Genomic DNA, 16,972 nt, shown 5'->3' with positions numbered 1-16,972 from the left:
TAAAAAATAGCGGGCTAAAAAATCATTTTTGAGGAAAAAAAATTATTTTTTTATTTTCACTGCTCTGCGTTATAAACTTCTGTGAAGCACTTGGGGGTTCAAAGTGCTCACCACACATCTAGATAAGTTCCTTCGGGGGGTCTAGTTTCCAAAATGGGGTCACTTGTGGGGGAGCTCCAATGTTTAGGCACACAGGGGCTCTCCAAATGCGACATGGTGTCCGCTAACGATTGGAGCTAATTTTCCAATCAAAAAGTCACATGGCGCTCCTTCCCTTCCGGGCCTTGCGGTGCGCCCAAACAGTGGTTTATGACCACATATGAGATATTGATGTACTCAGGAGAAATTGCCCAACAAATTTTAGGATCCATTTTATCCTGTTGCCCATGTGAAAATGAAAAAACTGAGGCCAAATAACATTTTTGTGAAAAAAAAAAGTACTTTTTTTTTTTACAGATCAATTTGTGAAGCACCTGGGGGTTCAAAGTGCATACTATGCATCTAGATAAGTTCCTTGGAGGGTCTAGTTTCCAAAATGGGCTCACTTGTGGGGGAGCTCCAATGTTTAGGCACATAGGTACTCTTAAAACAAGACATGGCAACCGCTAAACATTCAAGCATATTTTACATTCAAAAAGTAAAATGGCGCTCCTTGCCTTCTGAGCCCTGCCGTGCGTCCAAACAGTGGTTTATGACCACATATGAGGTATCAGTGTACTCAGGAGAAATTGCCCAACAAATTTTAGGATACATTTTATCCTGTTACCCATGTGAAAATGAAAAAACTGATGCTAAAATAAAATTTTGGTTGGAAAAATTAAAATGTCCATTTTTTCATTCCATGTTGCTTTAGTTCCTGTGAAGCACCTTAAGGGTTAATAATCTTCTTGAATGTAGTTTTGAGTAGCTTGAGGGGTGCAGTTTTTAGAATGGTGACACTTTTGGGTATTTTCTGCCATTTAGACCCCTCAAAGTGACTTCAAATGTGAGGTGGTCCCTAAAAAAAAGGTTTTGTAAATTTTGTTGTAAAAATGAGAAATTGCTGGTCAACTTTTAACCCTTATAACTTCCTAACGAAAAAAAATGTTGTTTCCAAAATTGTGCTGATGTAAAGTAGACATGTGGGAAATGTTATTTATTAACTATTTTGTGTCACATAACTCTCTGGTTTAACAGAATAAAAATTCAAAATTTGAAAATTGCAAAATTTTCTAAATTTTCGCCAAATTTCCATTTTTTTCACAAATAAACGCAAAAATTATCGACCTAAATTTACCACTATCATGAAGCCCAATATGTCACGAAAAAACAATCTCGGAATCGCTAGGATACGTTGAAGCGTTCCTGAGTTATTACCTCATAAAGGGACACTGGTCAGAATTGCAAAAAATGGCCAGGTCATTAAGGTCAAAATAGGCTGGGTCATGAAGGGGTTAATGTTGTGGTGCATATATATTTTAATTAGTATGGCTAATCGGAAAGGTGAGCACCAAGTACTACAATCCATCCCAGCCAACCGGCATCACGCTGACAGAGATGTGGTTATAGTCTTTGTGGTGCCCAACTGCTCAGTTTCCGAAATCACACAAATACCCAGGGACTGCCATTGGCATGCACAGTGATCTTCTACCTACAGTATGTGTCACAGCATAGGTGTCATATTGTACAGACTTAGGTCTGACTGACCGAGCACTTCCCTCTACTGCCTCACAGCAGACATACTGCGCTGCTGTGTATAGAGCCGCTTACAGCAGTGGCACATAGGCAGGCGTTCAGTATATATGTGCCACTGCTTGTCGGCTCCATACTATGCACAGCAGTGTGTCTGCTGTGAGATCGCAGAGGGAAGTGTTTCATCAGTCAGACTTTGGTTCTGCACAGTGTGACACCAATACAGTGTCACATAGGTACAAGATCACTGTGCATGTCCGGAGCCACAGCTGCCGCTGGGTATTTGTGAGATTTAGGAGGCAGGGGGAAGAGAGTGGACTTTTACTGAAACTACAACCATGCCTCTGTGGGTGTGATGTTGGCGAGCTGGGCTGCTCTGCACATAGTGCTCGCCTTTCTGGCTAGTCATATTGAATATGTGGCACCACAAGATTAAAACGCTGATTTTACAATTATGCTGGTAACTTTCCTTTAACATTGGGGTTACTAGAAACATGCGTTACATGACGAATGCAGGGCTATAATTAGTAAATAGGTGTAAATCTTGGTGTGAAGTTCCCTGAACAGTAGCAAATCCCACTCTTCAGGTTCCTTTAAAGGGAATCTGTCACCCTTTTGAGCTTTTTGAGTTATTAATTTGGGCAGACAGGTTGTATACAGCTGAAATTGGTCATACCTGTGTGCCTCCTGGATGATGCCTTGCTCAGCAAAAATAATCTTTTAGTGTCTTTATTTTGATGTGCGCATGTGCCAGAGAGTCACTGTAACCTCCGGTCCTAGAGGAGCGACGGCAGGCAGAATGCACAGGTGCGGGATTTATGGCCCGCGCACATGACGTCAAGGGAAACTAAAGAGAAGGGGAGGAGAAATCTTGTATAATGAAGACCGGAGGCAGTCTTATCTTCTGAGCATTCTACGCCCCATAACCTGAAATATCGGAGCTATGAAAGTTTATTTTTACTGAACAAGGCATCATCCAGGAGGCACACAGGCATGACTAATTTCAGCTGTATACAACCTGTATGCCCCATATTAATAACTCAAAAATCTCAAGAGGGGCGACAGATTCCCTTTAACATTTTCTAATGACTGTCAATAATATTGCAGAGTTAAGTTTTGGTGAAATATGAAATCTCTGGTTGCCTATGTCGTACTACAATTACTGAATGGCAATTACCACATGACTTTACCACAAATTGCAGTAGAATTGCAATGTAATTTTCTGCCATGCATCAAAAACTGGTGAAGCAAATAAACCATTTTCTTTACATGCATTTGACCAAAATCTGCATTGCAAACCTACTGCAATAAATGCTGAACTTCATGCTGTTTTTGCCTCATGGTTTATAGTTGTGTGGCAAAAAACTTGTGTGACTTTTTATACATATGCTGCACACACAAAGATGCTTTTACAAGTTGTGGTCCAAGACCGAGAGGGAGGTGGAACAGGCAAGGGAAATATAACACTTCTCAATCCTGCCTTAGGTGTAACCCAGTATAATATACATTTATCTATATAACATTTCTCAATCCTGCCTTAGGTGTAACCCAGTATAATATACAGTTGTCTATATAACACTTCTCAATCCTGCCTTAGGTGTAAGCCAGTATAATATACAGTTGTCTATATGGGCAAAGGGATGAAGGAAGCCTTAATATTGACTGATGTAAAAGTTCAGGAGAGTCTTGTGCGGAAAAGGGATCTAGTAGAAGATAAAGAAGTTGTTTAGGCTTATGATATCGATTACCTATCCTTAAGATATCAGATAGGTTGGTGTCCAATATCATTCAGTTGTTTTCAGCTCTGATGGCGGTCAGTGGTAAACAATGAATGGAGCAGAAAGGCACAGCTCTGTTCACGGTGTATTGCCTGTCACAGAGATCTGCAGCTCTTCTATTGAATTGGCAATCAATATCATAAGTCTGGACAACCCCTTGAAGATATGGGCAATTCAGACTGTGCCATGGTTCAACTACACAGCATAATAAGAGAAGCTCTGGAGAAAGTACGGTAAAGATATAGTAGAATCGGGAGAGCAAGTGGGTGGAACAAGAATAACAGATAGGGCGTACAATATGTTACATATATACCAAGTGGAGTTGCGTTATAAGGTTGTGCAAAACCAATACATTGCTTCTACTCATTCCCTGAGCATCAGCACTGTTCAAACTACATCTATTAATCATAAGACAGGCTACCATAGTCATATTCCCCTCTAACAGGTACGGGCTGGGGCTAAAATTCAGCCCTGGCATTTGAAATCACACAGGCCCATGTTGTCTCCGTCCCCAAGCACCAGATTACTATTATTACCCTGGACGAAAGAAAGCAAGACTCATATTTCTAATGATACCCATGGATTGCTGGGGTAAGTGAAAGAGTCGGCGACTTTGTGCTCCATCACAACTGTTAACAGTATGGGTGTCTTGAGAACACTGATTCTGCTAACAACGTTGTAGACAAGGCAGCTCATTACCAGGCTGGTCATTCTGGCATTTGCCAGAAATGCCAGTCCGGCCCTGCCCTCTAATACAATGAGGATAAGATGATGCAATTTATGATTTCTATGAGGACAAAGGCCACATCAGACACAAGTTTGCTTAACATTAATGTAACACTGGAAAATAACCACAGTTCAGCAATCATGTTAGGAATTGTGACATGATGTGTAACATTCTTTAAAATTTTAGTGCAATAAAAGACCAACAAACTATGTTTGGCATGCATCAAAATATACTGAATTACTCCTGCAAAAAGAACAGGCTTGCTGAAGTGTGAAAGCAGTGCTAAAACTAAATAAAAAGGGCAATGCAATAAGTCCTTTATTTTACTGGACACTGCAGAGCTCTGCTATTGGCAAAAAAAGGATCTTAAACTTTTAGTAAAAAAGAAGAGGGATAAGTAGATGAAATTTGCGCATAAGATCTACTTGCATATTTACACATGGTGACACACACTAAGGTAAGCATGTATAGCAGACCTTCTTACAGAATGCACATGTTACATTTTGTGACATCCCACAAATATCCATGGTGTTCATGCAATTCCGTGATCTATTAATGAAGAAAGAAGAGAATACAGATGGAACCGTTGTTAAACCTGCGAGGTGCGCGGAAGTAATATTAATCAGTGTTTTGATAGCACGGCCCCTTAATTACTTGGTACTAGGGTGGCCATACTGTGCAACAAATGTTTGGCTATTTATACATCTGTAACATGGTATAGAAAAACAAAGACTTATTAGTTGACTCAGGAAGAGTAGGGGGCTGATTTATTAGTGTTTGATCATACCAATATATTTATACATGTAGTTTGGGTTTGCACCATATTTATGAATTAATGCAAACCACCTTTCTCAAGATATTTGGTTTAGAAATCATGCAATTTGTTAAATTATAAATTTATCACTTATTGCATTGGGGAGAGTCCACCACACCACTTGAATGGCGTGCCAGTATTGAAAATTTTCCCCCAGTAACTCTCTTACTCACTCACCTCTTTGTCATCTATCAAATGGTAGTTACTATGGGATATAGATTTGTTTTCACCTTTCTATGCCAGTGCTGAATACAGGCACCAATGTCCACTGCTAAATGTGTGTGAGAGCATGGAGATTCAGTGTAGTGACCTCAGGGGCTAGACTTGGAAGCAGTACATATGGAAAACTTCAAAAATAGTGGTAAAAACTGGATGTGCAAGAATTGGTTTTTACCTTTTTTGCTCCATATTGAGCTGATGAACCATGAAAGAGAATATTACATTGGAGGGCTATAAAGAAATGTTTGCAAAGCAACATCTAGACATATATGCCCTTACATAACACAGTAGAGGATCCTACAACAAGAAAACGGACTGAAAGTGCTGCCATTATACATCAGCCTTACCACGGATGACTATATTCCTACAGGTAAAGCCACCAGACAACTTAGTCAATAACAATTAAGTTACACACGATTTACTAATGGGCCTCAGCAATATCTTGAATATCACAAAGCTCTCCATAAAGATGTGCAACTTCAAAGCTTCTTAAGAAAATGTATCAAGAAGCTGGCAGAAACACACACATATACTGTACATGCGATTCCCTGAAGAACCGAAAGAGCTCTTGACACAAAGTGAAGGATACTTCAAAAGAAACACAAAACCACAAGGTAATGATCTACTCACTCCACTGAACTGAACTCCCATCATGCAAATCTTTCCACCTGCTATGTTTGGATAACTATCATTACAACCTCATTAGTCACTGTAAACCCACAGTAATATTCTCCATTATTGTCCTTTTCGGCTTCCTAGGAAACGTATTTGATACGAAAGACATTAAATGGGACTAGACTTCTTGACGGTACTGGAAAGGGTTAACAGAATGGCAGAAGCAAGGAAGGGGGGCATAAGAGGAACATCAGCATTAGGTGATATGGTAACAATGCCCTGCTTTACTGACAAGACAAAGAGCCTGCTCGGCACAGCTATTCACTCATCGCAGAGTGTGACGAGAGCGATGGGATCAATTCAAAATACATTAATTACAATATATGCATTACAATAATGAAAGTAATTGGATTTGATTACTCTCCACTTTATTTCTCAGTTGTCTCTGTCCTTATTTTATCACTAATATCGAAGTCATACCCGGAGCTTCCACATGTGCACCGCACTACGGACCCAGGGCTAGCTGCGATCGTGACTGACTGTATGTCCATCATGAATCGTTTCTGACAAATCAGCACATTTAGGGTTATGTGGACAGTTTGCTTCCTAACATAGCACTATATACAGTATATAATAAGAATATGGATACACAAATCACTATCATAGCATTAACGTATATGAAATGCTATGTGCGCTAGGTCACATAAAGCGTTCACTGTAGCCTGCAATTTCTGTCTCCATCTCCATCAAATGATCTCCTGCCATTCTGGCAGCTGAAGTAGCCGGCATGTGCTGTACTCACACATATCCCACTGATCCATAGTGCAGGGAAATGGGAATCTTCCTTCTAGCACTGATGCACACACATCCGCTGTATAATATCCTTGGTGAAGCCTGGCTCCAGTAAGTGCATGTGATGTGATGAGGAGTCCCCTCTGTGTGCACCTACAACTGGCGCCCAGTGCTAGCACAGAAAGCTGAGCGTGCAGCCTGCCTATGTTTATGGTGCTGCTGGAAGCAGCAGGGATGTGATAGGCCGGGGCACGCTTACACCGCCCAATCACAGGCCATTTCCATTCCAGGGAAATTCCTGCCTATTTATTTAGGATCCTAAGAGACCTTTTCCTCTCCATAATATTAGAGACAAAAAAAAACCCTGTTCTATCCCCTGATCACACCACACTAAATTATATCTGTGCCCTTGGCATTCTGCACTCCCCCCTCACTGCGTGACATACAGCCGCTTACAGGGAGAGAGTTCAAATTAATTTCCAGTTTTCACCTTGTTGGGGAGAGGGGAAAAACTGGGAGCGTCTGGGCTTAATAATTACTTATTCTGTCACTATGGAAACAGACGGGATGGAGGGAGCTAGATTTGTATAGAACATCTGCTGCCAGATTCATAATCAACTACAATCTCATCTTTCCCCTCCCCTCATTACTTGAATTTGATGTGGCAGCTCTGTTTTTCCTTTCCCGTCCTCTAAATCCTGCACAGAACTTCCGAAACAACCTAGGTGTCCCCACAATGAAGCTGAACACAGAAACAGTGCAAATGCAACGCCGTGTAACAGCGTAGATAGAGAATATCATAAAGTCATCTGTCTACTATCTTTAATGGAGGCAAAGAAGAATAAGACATGATGGGAAATGATTCCTCTTTATTCTGTCTCCTCCGTCACAGCACCATGATGGGGATTCTCCGCCATTTCTGGTCCACAAAGTTTCTAGGACATCGGTCACACTAGAGGTGAACGCAATGAGGCACATTTACAATTGGGAGTGTTTCTAGTTTGGTGGAAATTATGACAAACTTCGGCGCAAACTGGTGCATCTGGTTTTAGATCTATTTATTCAAAGTAAAAACAGTGTATGAAAATGGGCAAAATTTCATATTGCAGGGTGAGGCTTAGACACAAAATAATGTAGCTCATATGCAGAAAAAGAGCACCAAAGAGTGACTACATTTATGAGCAAACAAGAGGGTGAGAAAAGTTAGGCAAAAGTGTCAGTTATCATCCAGTGACAAGTTCGGCCCAGTACTTTTCAGTCTAAGTTTACAACATCCTTCATGTGCACACCATGTCAACTAAAGCAAAGAATTATGAAATACTCTATGCTTAGCCACGACATATGCAAGTATCGGAGGGATACAGCGTGAAATATGCACATTACCAGGAGAAGTTGAATTTTTTACAATTTGCATGTTGTGGTTATTTTAGGGGACACAATGAAATCCCATCCACCTGCATTACGCTGTGACGTAACAGCAGCACACAACGAGCTTTGGCCATGCGACCTATGTTGTAGACGAAGTCATCATCTAACCCCACCCCAAGTGTGGGCACTGCAGTTTTCACAATCTGTCCAAGCAGAACAAACTAACTGTGAAAGATTGCGAAGGCCACTGCGAATCAGCGGCCACTGATTTCCCGCATCAGTCAGATGACCCCTCTAGATATTGAAGCCCTAAAAACAGCAGGGGACACAGTAATAAGTGCGTTGGGAGTGGTGCTGGTCTGGGAGGATGGCATAGGATTTTTTTCTTACCCCACATATGGAATGCTGATCCAAGGGTTCAGGTAGAAACTCTTTCCACTTTATGGCATATATACAGTAAACAGCTAACCTGCATAACGTCCATAAAATCATGAATGAACTCAACCACTACCCATTTATACTTCAACTAGCTATGAACCCGTTCTACGCCCAGGCGGCGAGCATTTTTATTGGTATATGGTATCCCATCCTGGTACGTGCTGCCCCCCTCCTAGCCTGGTGTGCATGGCACCCCTCATCCCTATCCTGGGATGCATGGTACCCTCACCCTCCCAATTCTGGTAAGCATGGCACCATATTCCTCATCCTGGTATGCATGGTCCCCTCACCCCCCCAATCCTCGTATGCATGGTCCCCCCCTTATCCCTATCCTGGTATGTAGGGTCCCCTCACCCCCCTATCCTAGTATGCATGGCCACCTCACCATCCAATCCTGGTATGCATGGTCCTCTCACCCCCCAATCCTGGCATGCATGGTCCTCTCACCCCCCCAATCCTGGTATGCATGGTCCTCTCATCCCCTATCCTGGTATGCATGGTCTTCTCACTCCCGTATCCTGGTATGCATGGTCCTCTCACCCCCCTAACCTGGTATGCATGGTCTTCTCACCCCCCAATCCTGGTATGCATGGTCCCCTCACCCCCCAATCCTGGAATGCATGGTCCTCTCACCCCCCCAATCCTCGTATACATGTTCCCCTCAACCCCCTTTTCGTGGTATGCATGGTCCCCTCACCCCCCTTTCATGGTATGCATGGTCCCCTCACCCTCCTTTCGGGATATGCATGGTCCCCTCACCCCCTTCCACGGTATGCATGGTCTCCCCTCACTCCCCTATCGTGGTATGCATGGTCCCCTCACCCTCCTTTCTTGGTATGCATGGTCCCCTCACTCCTCTTTCGTGGTATGCATGGGCCCCTCACTCCTCTTTCGTGGTATGCATGGTCCCCTCACCCCCTTTCGAGGTATGCATGGTCCCCTCACCCTCCTTTTGTGGTATACATGGTCCCCTCACGCCCCTTTCGTGGTATGCATGGTCCCCTCACCCTCCTTTCTTGGTATGCATGGTCCCCCCTCACTCCCCTTTCGTGGTATGCATGGTCCCCTCACCCTCCATTCATGGTATGCATGGTCCCCTCACTCCCCTTTTGTGGTATGTATGGTCCTCTCACCCCCCAATCCTAGTATGCATGGTCCCCTCACCCTCCGTTTGTGGTATGCATGGTCCCCTCACCTCCCTTTCGTGGTATGCATGGTCCCCTCACCCTCCTTTCTTGGTATGCATGGTCCCCCCTCACTCCCCTTTCGTGGTATGCATGGTCCCCTCACCCTCCTTTCTTGGTATGCATGGTTCCCCCTCACTCCCCATTCTTGGTATGCATGGTCCCCTCAACCTCCTTTCTTGGTATGCATGGTCCCGCCTCACTCCCCTTTCATGGTATGCATGGTCCCCTCACCCTCCTTTCATGGTATGCATGGTCCCCTCACTACCCTTTCATGGTATGCATGCTATCCCTCACCCCCCTTTCGTGGTATGCATGGACCCCTCACCCCCCATTACTGGTATGCATGGTCCTCTCTCCCCCTTTCCTGTTATGCATGGTCCCCTCATCCCCCTTATCCTGATATGTATGGTCCTCTCACCCCTATTAAACTACACACATACAAAAAAAACATTTATACTTACCCTTCTTTCCTGTGCTCCAGCGCTGTCACGTTCTGCTGGAGGCCGTGGGAGGAGTGTGGCGCCGGAGAGCGCGCATGCCCCTAGCTCTGTCCGTCAAAAGCAGAAAAGAATAGGCGACAAATCGGGGATCACACTGAATAGGAATTAGCAAAAATATTACAATTTTTATTTTATTAAATTGAGCACAGCAAACAACAACAACACATTAAAAACATTTAAAAATGGTCACACATGTGACACATTCAAAAGATATACATAGCTCATAATAGAGAACCAAACCTGATAACCACTACCACTTTTGGAGGAGAAAATGTCCTATTCCCAAGGTCTATGTAAACCAATACTTAATTAGAAGGTTTTGAAAGCACACTAATACACTGTAGCAATCACAAATGAATCATAGATATCAGTAATGCAGATATATATTAAGTGGATGTTATCACAAGCTCAAATAATGCCTTGAAACAGTGCATACAATTATATAGCTCTGGCATACTCTTATTCACAATGCGGTACATAAAAAACAAACGTTTCTGGAATGCACTGAATAAACCTCATTTGGAAATACCTCAGCCTGAAATCAGGCTCCAAGAGCAGACCAGGTCATCCAGACCAGAAATGGGCTATAAGGAGTGCAAACAACCAAAGGACATCTACATGTCCACCTTCAAATAATATACACAGATGCACAGAACCCAATACATCACATGTGAAGTGGAGTGGAGTGGGGCAGGCTGGACCAATGACCCGACGCGTGTCGCCACTCTAGGTGGCTTCGTCAGGGGTACCTTTTGCCAGTCACTGTGCTATTATATAGGCTAATCTAATTAAGGAATAGGGAGCAGCTGCGTCATTGCTAGCCAATGCAGGATCAATGCCCGAACATACCTGCAAATCAGCGGTTTCTCATTAGACGTTAACCATTGCTGACAGACCTTAGCGCCAGCGTGTGACGTCATACACTACCAGCTGCGCATGTGTCGTTGTCTAGGAGACGATACATATCGCTGATACAGGAAGTGGACAGACGCCTTAATACCATTGCACAGGCACCTGCAAAAAGATCATTGCACATGCGTGAACACCCCTCATCATAGGCAGAGAGTAAAGCGCCCAATTACACAGGCGCTTACATTCAGAACTCAATCACCAAGGTGATAGACATTCTAGGCTTGCAGGGGGCCTACTGCGCAGGCGTAAGTCCCGTGCGACACACGGAAAATAATCAGATTTTGTGGGAGCTTTCATTCATATGAACAGTTAAAAATAAACGCTCAATTGTAAAGTAATACACAAGTGCTTACAATCATATGACCATTTAAAGATACAGCTAGGTCACTACAATAATAAACGTCCCATGTCACAGGGTCACAATAATGAAAAGACCCCTTACAAAGGGTGCTTATAAACATAAAGCTTGTTCCATATAGATTACTACGATAAAAAGGGAACACCAGCCAAGCACAAGTAGCCAGATAAGATTGTGGCTACCTGTTGTATAGTTTGTTTATAAAATTGCCTTCATCTACAGCTGTGTAAACTGCACTGAAAAAACCTAAAACACGAATAGCCATAAGTTGATAAGGCGAGATATGTATTAGTCCAAGGCCCAGTTGTCAGCAAGGGTAATTAGCAGTGCATGAAATGCTAATGCACAAACAAATGAAATCAGCCAAGTGGGTGGTTCTCGTTCACCCACAACTATCATGTGTCACTATGATAGAAAGAAGACACTTGTTTCCTCTCTCAGTTAATTCGTAAGAGATTCCACCTTTCTTATCCAACAATTACGAGATCTTGATGTCCCTCCAAATACTTGGCTTGTAACGTTAGATGTCGAGTCACTGTACACCTGTATACAACATGACCTGGGGATCCAAGCAGTCTCCTTTTTCTTGGACCGGACTATATCGGGTGATCGGAAACACGACTCATTCCTGTTGGATTTGTTACATTTCGTGCTTGATAAGAACTATTTTGTCTTCGATCGGGTCCATTACAGGCAAGTGACTGGCACCGCTATGGGCGCACGTTGTGCGCCCGCTTATGCAAACCTTTTTTTGGGGTGGTGGGAGCTCACTATGGTGTACAAACGCGAGGCTTTCTCTACATATGTCAACAGATGGTATTGTTATATTGATGACATTCTGTTTCCTCGGGAGAGGTCCGGCGCCTGCGCACTGCAGAACTCTGCTCTGCCCTCAACAGGGCAGAGCAGTGCGCTTACGCCACAGCCATTACAGGACAGGAGAAGAGGACGCCATCACATGAAGAAGGGAGGCGTCGGACCGGACTGCAACGCCCACCGGACCGGACCGCCCACCCCGGTGAGTATAATAACACGTGTTTTCTTATCTTTCAGGTTACCATCGGAGGCTTATCTAAAGCATTACAGAATGCTGTAGATAAGCCCCCGATGTCTATGTCGGCAGCTGCAAGCCGAAAAAAAGGGTGACTGATTCCCTTTGATGTTCCTTGCCACAATATTTGCATTCAGGGTAAGGGGCAACTGGTGTTGCCCCACACATAATATATGGCTGATCAAATGTGTAAAGGCAAATTTAGGCCATGTCAGTAATTTGACCAGTATTTTCAACTACTGTTGTAAACCAAAGCCAAGAGAAGGCCCAGAACACGGAGGACATACACCCATTGTACTTTATGTCTGTTTATGTTAAAATCCTGGATTTCACTTACAAATATTTATACAAAATACAAAGCAAACTTCGAAGGTGTGGGAGAACCCCTAGGCCACGTTCAGTATTTGGTGAGTTTTTTCACTCAGTATTTGTAAGCCAAAACCAGGAGTGGATCAATCAGATGAAAAGTTTTATAGAAACACGTCACCACTTCTGTATTTATCACCCACTCCTGGTTTTGGCTTACAAATACTGAGTGAAAAAACTCACCAAATACTCAACGTGTGCATGTTTCTTTAAATTCAGCTATTTGACCCATACAGCTGCAGTAAACAGTTAAAAAACAATGCAGAAAAGGCATATCAGTCAAACAAAAAGGGTGCATATATCATACAAACTTTAACCCCTTTCCAACCTTAGACGCATAGGTACATCTAAAGGTGGCTCCCCATGATTGCTGTGGGCTCCGGCGATGAGCCCACAACTTTTCAGGAATATATCAGCTGATTTGAACAGCTGACATGTGCCCTTAACAGCTGCGGGTGGAATCGTGATCCACTCGCGGCTGCTAACACGCTAAGGGTCGCTGTCAATCTCTGACAGAGACATTTAACATGGTCATGCCAGAAGCGCATCACTAATCCCACCCATTGGCGCAAGTGTCACATGACCGCGAGTCGCCGATGGGTTGGCATGACAACCCGTGGTTGTCATTCCCAGATTGCTATGAACACCATCCAATGGTCGGCGCTCATGGCAAGTGAGCATTTTTACTACATAGAGCAGGGGTGAAGCCCTGCTCTGTGTAGCACAAGTGATAGGATGATTGCAGCTTCTAGTCTCCCATGGAGACTACTGAAGCAAGTGTAAAGTAAAAAAAAATATTTTTAAAAATATTTAAAAAAATGAAAGTTAAAATCGCTCCCCCACAAAATAAAACAATTAAAAATATATAAAAAATACACATATTTTGTATTGTCGATTTCAGAATCGCCCAATTTATCAATATATAAAAAGAATTAATCTGATCGGTAAACGGCGGAATGCAAAAAAAAAAAATCAAAACAGCATAATTTTTTTTGGGTTGCTGCAATATTGCATTAAAATGCAACAACGGGCGAGCAAAAGATCGTATCTACACCAAAATGGTATTAAAAAAAAAAAAGTCAGCTTGGCGCATCAAATGTAAGCTCTCAATCAGCCACAGATCACGATAAACGTCAACTTTTTATTTTTTTTTTAAATTTTGATCTTTTTTCACCACTTTATTAAAAAAGAACCTAGACATTTTTGGTGTGTATGGACTCGTAATGACCTGGAGAATCATAATGGCAGGTCACTTTTAGCATTTAGTGAACATGGTAAAAAAGTAAAACAAAAATCATTTGTGGAATTGCACTTTTTATGCAATTTCACAACACTTTGACTTTTTTTACCATTTTCCAGTACATTGTATGGAAAAACTGATGTTGTCGTTCAAAAGTACAACAGCCCTCCCCTGTGTTCCATATTGACGAAAAAATAAAAAAGTTATAACTCTGAAAATAAGGTGATCAAAAAATGGAAACTAAAAAACCCACGGTGGTGAAGGGGTTAATAGTCCAGAATGACTTAGCCTGGATATGGAAAAAAGCACACTAGCAGCATCTACTATTGTGTAAAAAAATGGCATATTGCTTTAACTCTATTTTGTTATGAAAAGTAATCAGAAGGAATTGCAAAAAAATGCAAAATCATTTATTGCTATGCAAATTAACTTAATCACACAAACATCATTTTCACTAAATTTCAGCCATGCCACAAAATGACCTGCTTACATAATTTTGGTGATTTTCTGGTTACTCAAGCTAAAGTGTTAATGAGAACAAGGGAGCTGATATCACTGTTCTTCTGATTGAACTACAACAGCAGATTGACTGTTTTAACCCCCTTTGTGAGAGAGCCAAATTTGACCACTGTCACTTTATGTGGTAATAACTCAGGAACGCGTCAACGGATCCCAGTAATTCTAAGAATGCTTTTTCGTGAGATATTGTATTTCATGTTAGTGGTACATTTTGATCAATATGATTTGCATATCTGGTAACCAGCTTTTCCAATCTCTGCTCTGAATCCACTCCTGTGTCTCCATTTAATGTCAGCAAGCAGTTAATCCTGAATGCTATCTATGTGTTTTCAACTCTGCAAGCTTATATCTGGTAACCAGCTTTTTCAATCTCTGCTCTGAATCCACTCCTGTGTCTCCATTCAATGTCAGCAAGCAGTTAATCCTGAATGCTATCTATGTGTTTTCAACTCTGCAAGCTTATATCTGGTAACCAGCTTTTCCAATCTCTGCTCTGAATCCACTCCTGTGTCTCCATTCAATGTCAGCAAGCAGTTAATCCTGAATGATATCTATGTGTTTTTAACTCTGCAAGCTTATATCTGGTATATAGTTTTTTTTTTCAACTTACTCTGCTTGTCCCCTTATGTTGTGAGGTCAAGAAACTTTTCAAAGTGCTTTATGATCCATGTAGTGCTGGACATGTGTTTATTTGACCACAACACTTTATTGGGTCCTGGTGTCTCAATTTAGTGTGATTGATTAACGAGAAGAGAGAGCAAAAAAAAATCTTAGCTAGGTCTGAATATATAGGAGGTTAAGGCTAAGGGGAGCATTTATGCAGGGGTGGCATTTATGCACATGTAATCGAAGTACATGTATCAAAGTACTACTGGCAGTTATAACATGGCAGTTAGACAGGGCAGGAGACAGGTAAGACATTTATATACATCTACTCCCTGTACATTAGGAGTACAACAAATATATACCATATGCATTTGTGTAATTTTTATCCTGGCCGCTGCATTCACACACATCCACCGCCCTGGCATTAACTCTCTACACTCCATCCATATCGGCCCCTCGCTCCTTTCCTCTCCTATGTATAGCACTCACGCTCTTTTCACATTGTTAATTTGCACAGATCCAGTCAGTCCAACCATTCAACATCAGAGACGCTCTCACAAATCACTTAACCATCTGCTCACTCTTTCTATCCTCCTTCTCCTAGTCGCAGGAGACATTGCTCCCAACCCTGGTCCCCCATGTTATAGAAAGTCAAACCCCCCCGACTGCTACACTTAGAAACCCCTCTAATCTTATTAATATTCCCTGCATGCCATCTGTCTCTCTTAATTGTGCACTTTGGAATTCTCGCTCAGTGTGTAACAAACTCTCCTTCATCCATGACTTTTTCCTTTCTAATTCTCTTAACCTCCTGGCTCTTACTGAAACCTGGATCCAGCAGTCAGACACTACCGCTGCTGCTGCTCTTTCATACGGGGGGCTACAATTCTCTCATACCCCAAGATCAGACAGTAGAGCAGGTGGAGGCGTTGGTCTGCTCCTATCACCAAAATGTACCTTTCAGGTTATCCCTCAAGTACCCTCACTAGTCTTCCCTTCTTTTGAGGTCCATGCCGTCAGACTCTACACCCCCTTCTCCATGCGAGTGGCGGTGGTGTATCGTCCTCCCGGCCCCTCCCATCAGTTCCTGGATCATTTTGCCACTTGGCTTCCACATTTTCTCTCCTGTGATATCCCTACCCTCATCATGGGAGATTTCAATATCCCCATTGCTCTTCCCCTCTCCCCATCTGCTACTCACCTTTTATCTCTAACCTCCTCATTTGGCCTTTCGCAGCTTACTAATTCTCCAACACATGAAGACGGAAACTCCCTCGACTTGATCTTCTCTCGGCTTTGTGCAGTGGATGATTTTGCAAACTCCCCTCTCCCGCTCTCTGACCACAATCTTCTTTCATTCTCTATCAAGAACTGCCAGGCCGCTCAGGTCACCCCCACTGTCCAGACTTATAGAAACATACAGGCCATTAACACCCAGAAACTTATGAAGAACTTGCAGTCTTCATTGGCCCCTATCTCCTCCCTCTCATGTCCTGATTCTGCATTGAAGCATTACAATGAAACACTTCAAAGTTCCCTGGATGAATTTGCACCCCCTATAAATAGAACACCACAACGCAGACGGCGACAGCCCTGGCACACGGTGCAAACACGTTTCCTCCAGCGGTGCTCCAGGTGCGCTGAACGTCTGTGGAGAAAATCCAATCTACACGAAGATTTCATCCATTTTAAGTTTATGCTTAGAACATACAACACTGCCCTTCACCTCTCCAAACAAATCTATTTCAACACCCTCATCACCTCACTGTCCAATAACCCGAAACGTCTCTTTGACACTTTTCATTCTCTAC

General features: G+C 42.7%; 1 protein-coding gene across 7 annotated transcripts in view; it reads right to left on the bottom strand.

Annotated features, from left to right (window-relative positions):
- ELMO1 (engulfment and cell motility 1) overlaps positions 1 to 16,972 on the bottom strand; it is a 569,414-nt gene that overhangs the window by 120,469 nt on the left and 431,973 nt on the right. Inside the window, exon 1 of one of the 7 annotated variants that reach the window (XM_073549988.1) lies at positions 6,627 to 6,821. The exons of 5 other annotated variants lie outside the window; for them this stretch is intronic. The gene's annotated coding sequence lies outside the window, so the exon portion shown is untranslated. Of the gene's footprint in view, positions 1 to 6,626; positions 6,822 to 16,972 lie in introns of those variants that run through there. One more of the 7 variants, XM_073549987.1, reaches the window with a different exon arrangement.

Source organism: Dendrobates tinctorius, unplaced genomic scaffold (assembly GCF_039654945.1).
Source record: "Dendrobates tinctorius isolate UK_male_01 unplaced genomic scaffold, ASM3965494v1 ptg000162l, whole genome shotgun sequence".
Taxonomy (NCBI): Eukaryota; Metazoa; Chordata; class Amphibia; order Anura; family Dendrobatidae; genus Dendrobates; species Dendrobates tinctorius.
The sequence above is the reverse complement of the archived record's forward strand: the minus strand, read 5'-3'. Positions and strand labels throughout refer to the sequence as shown.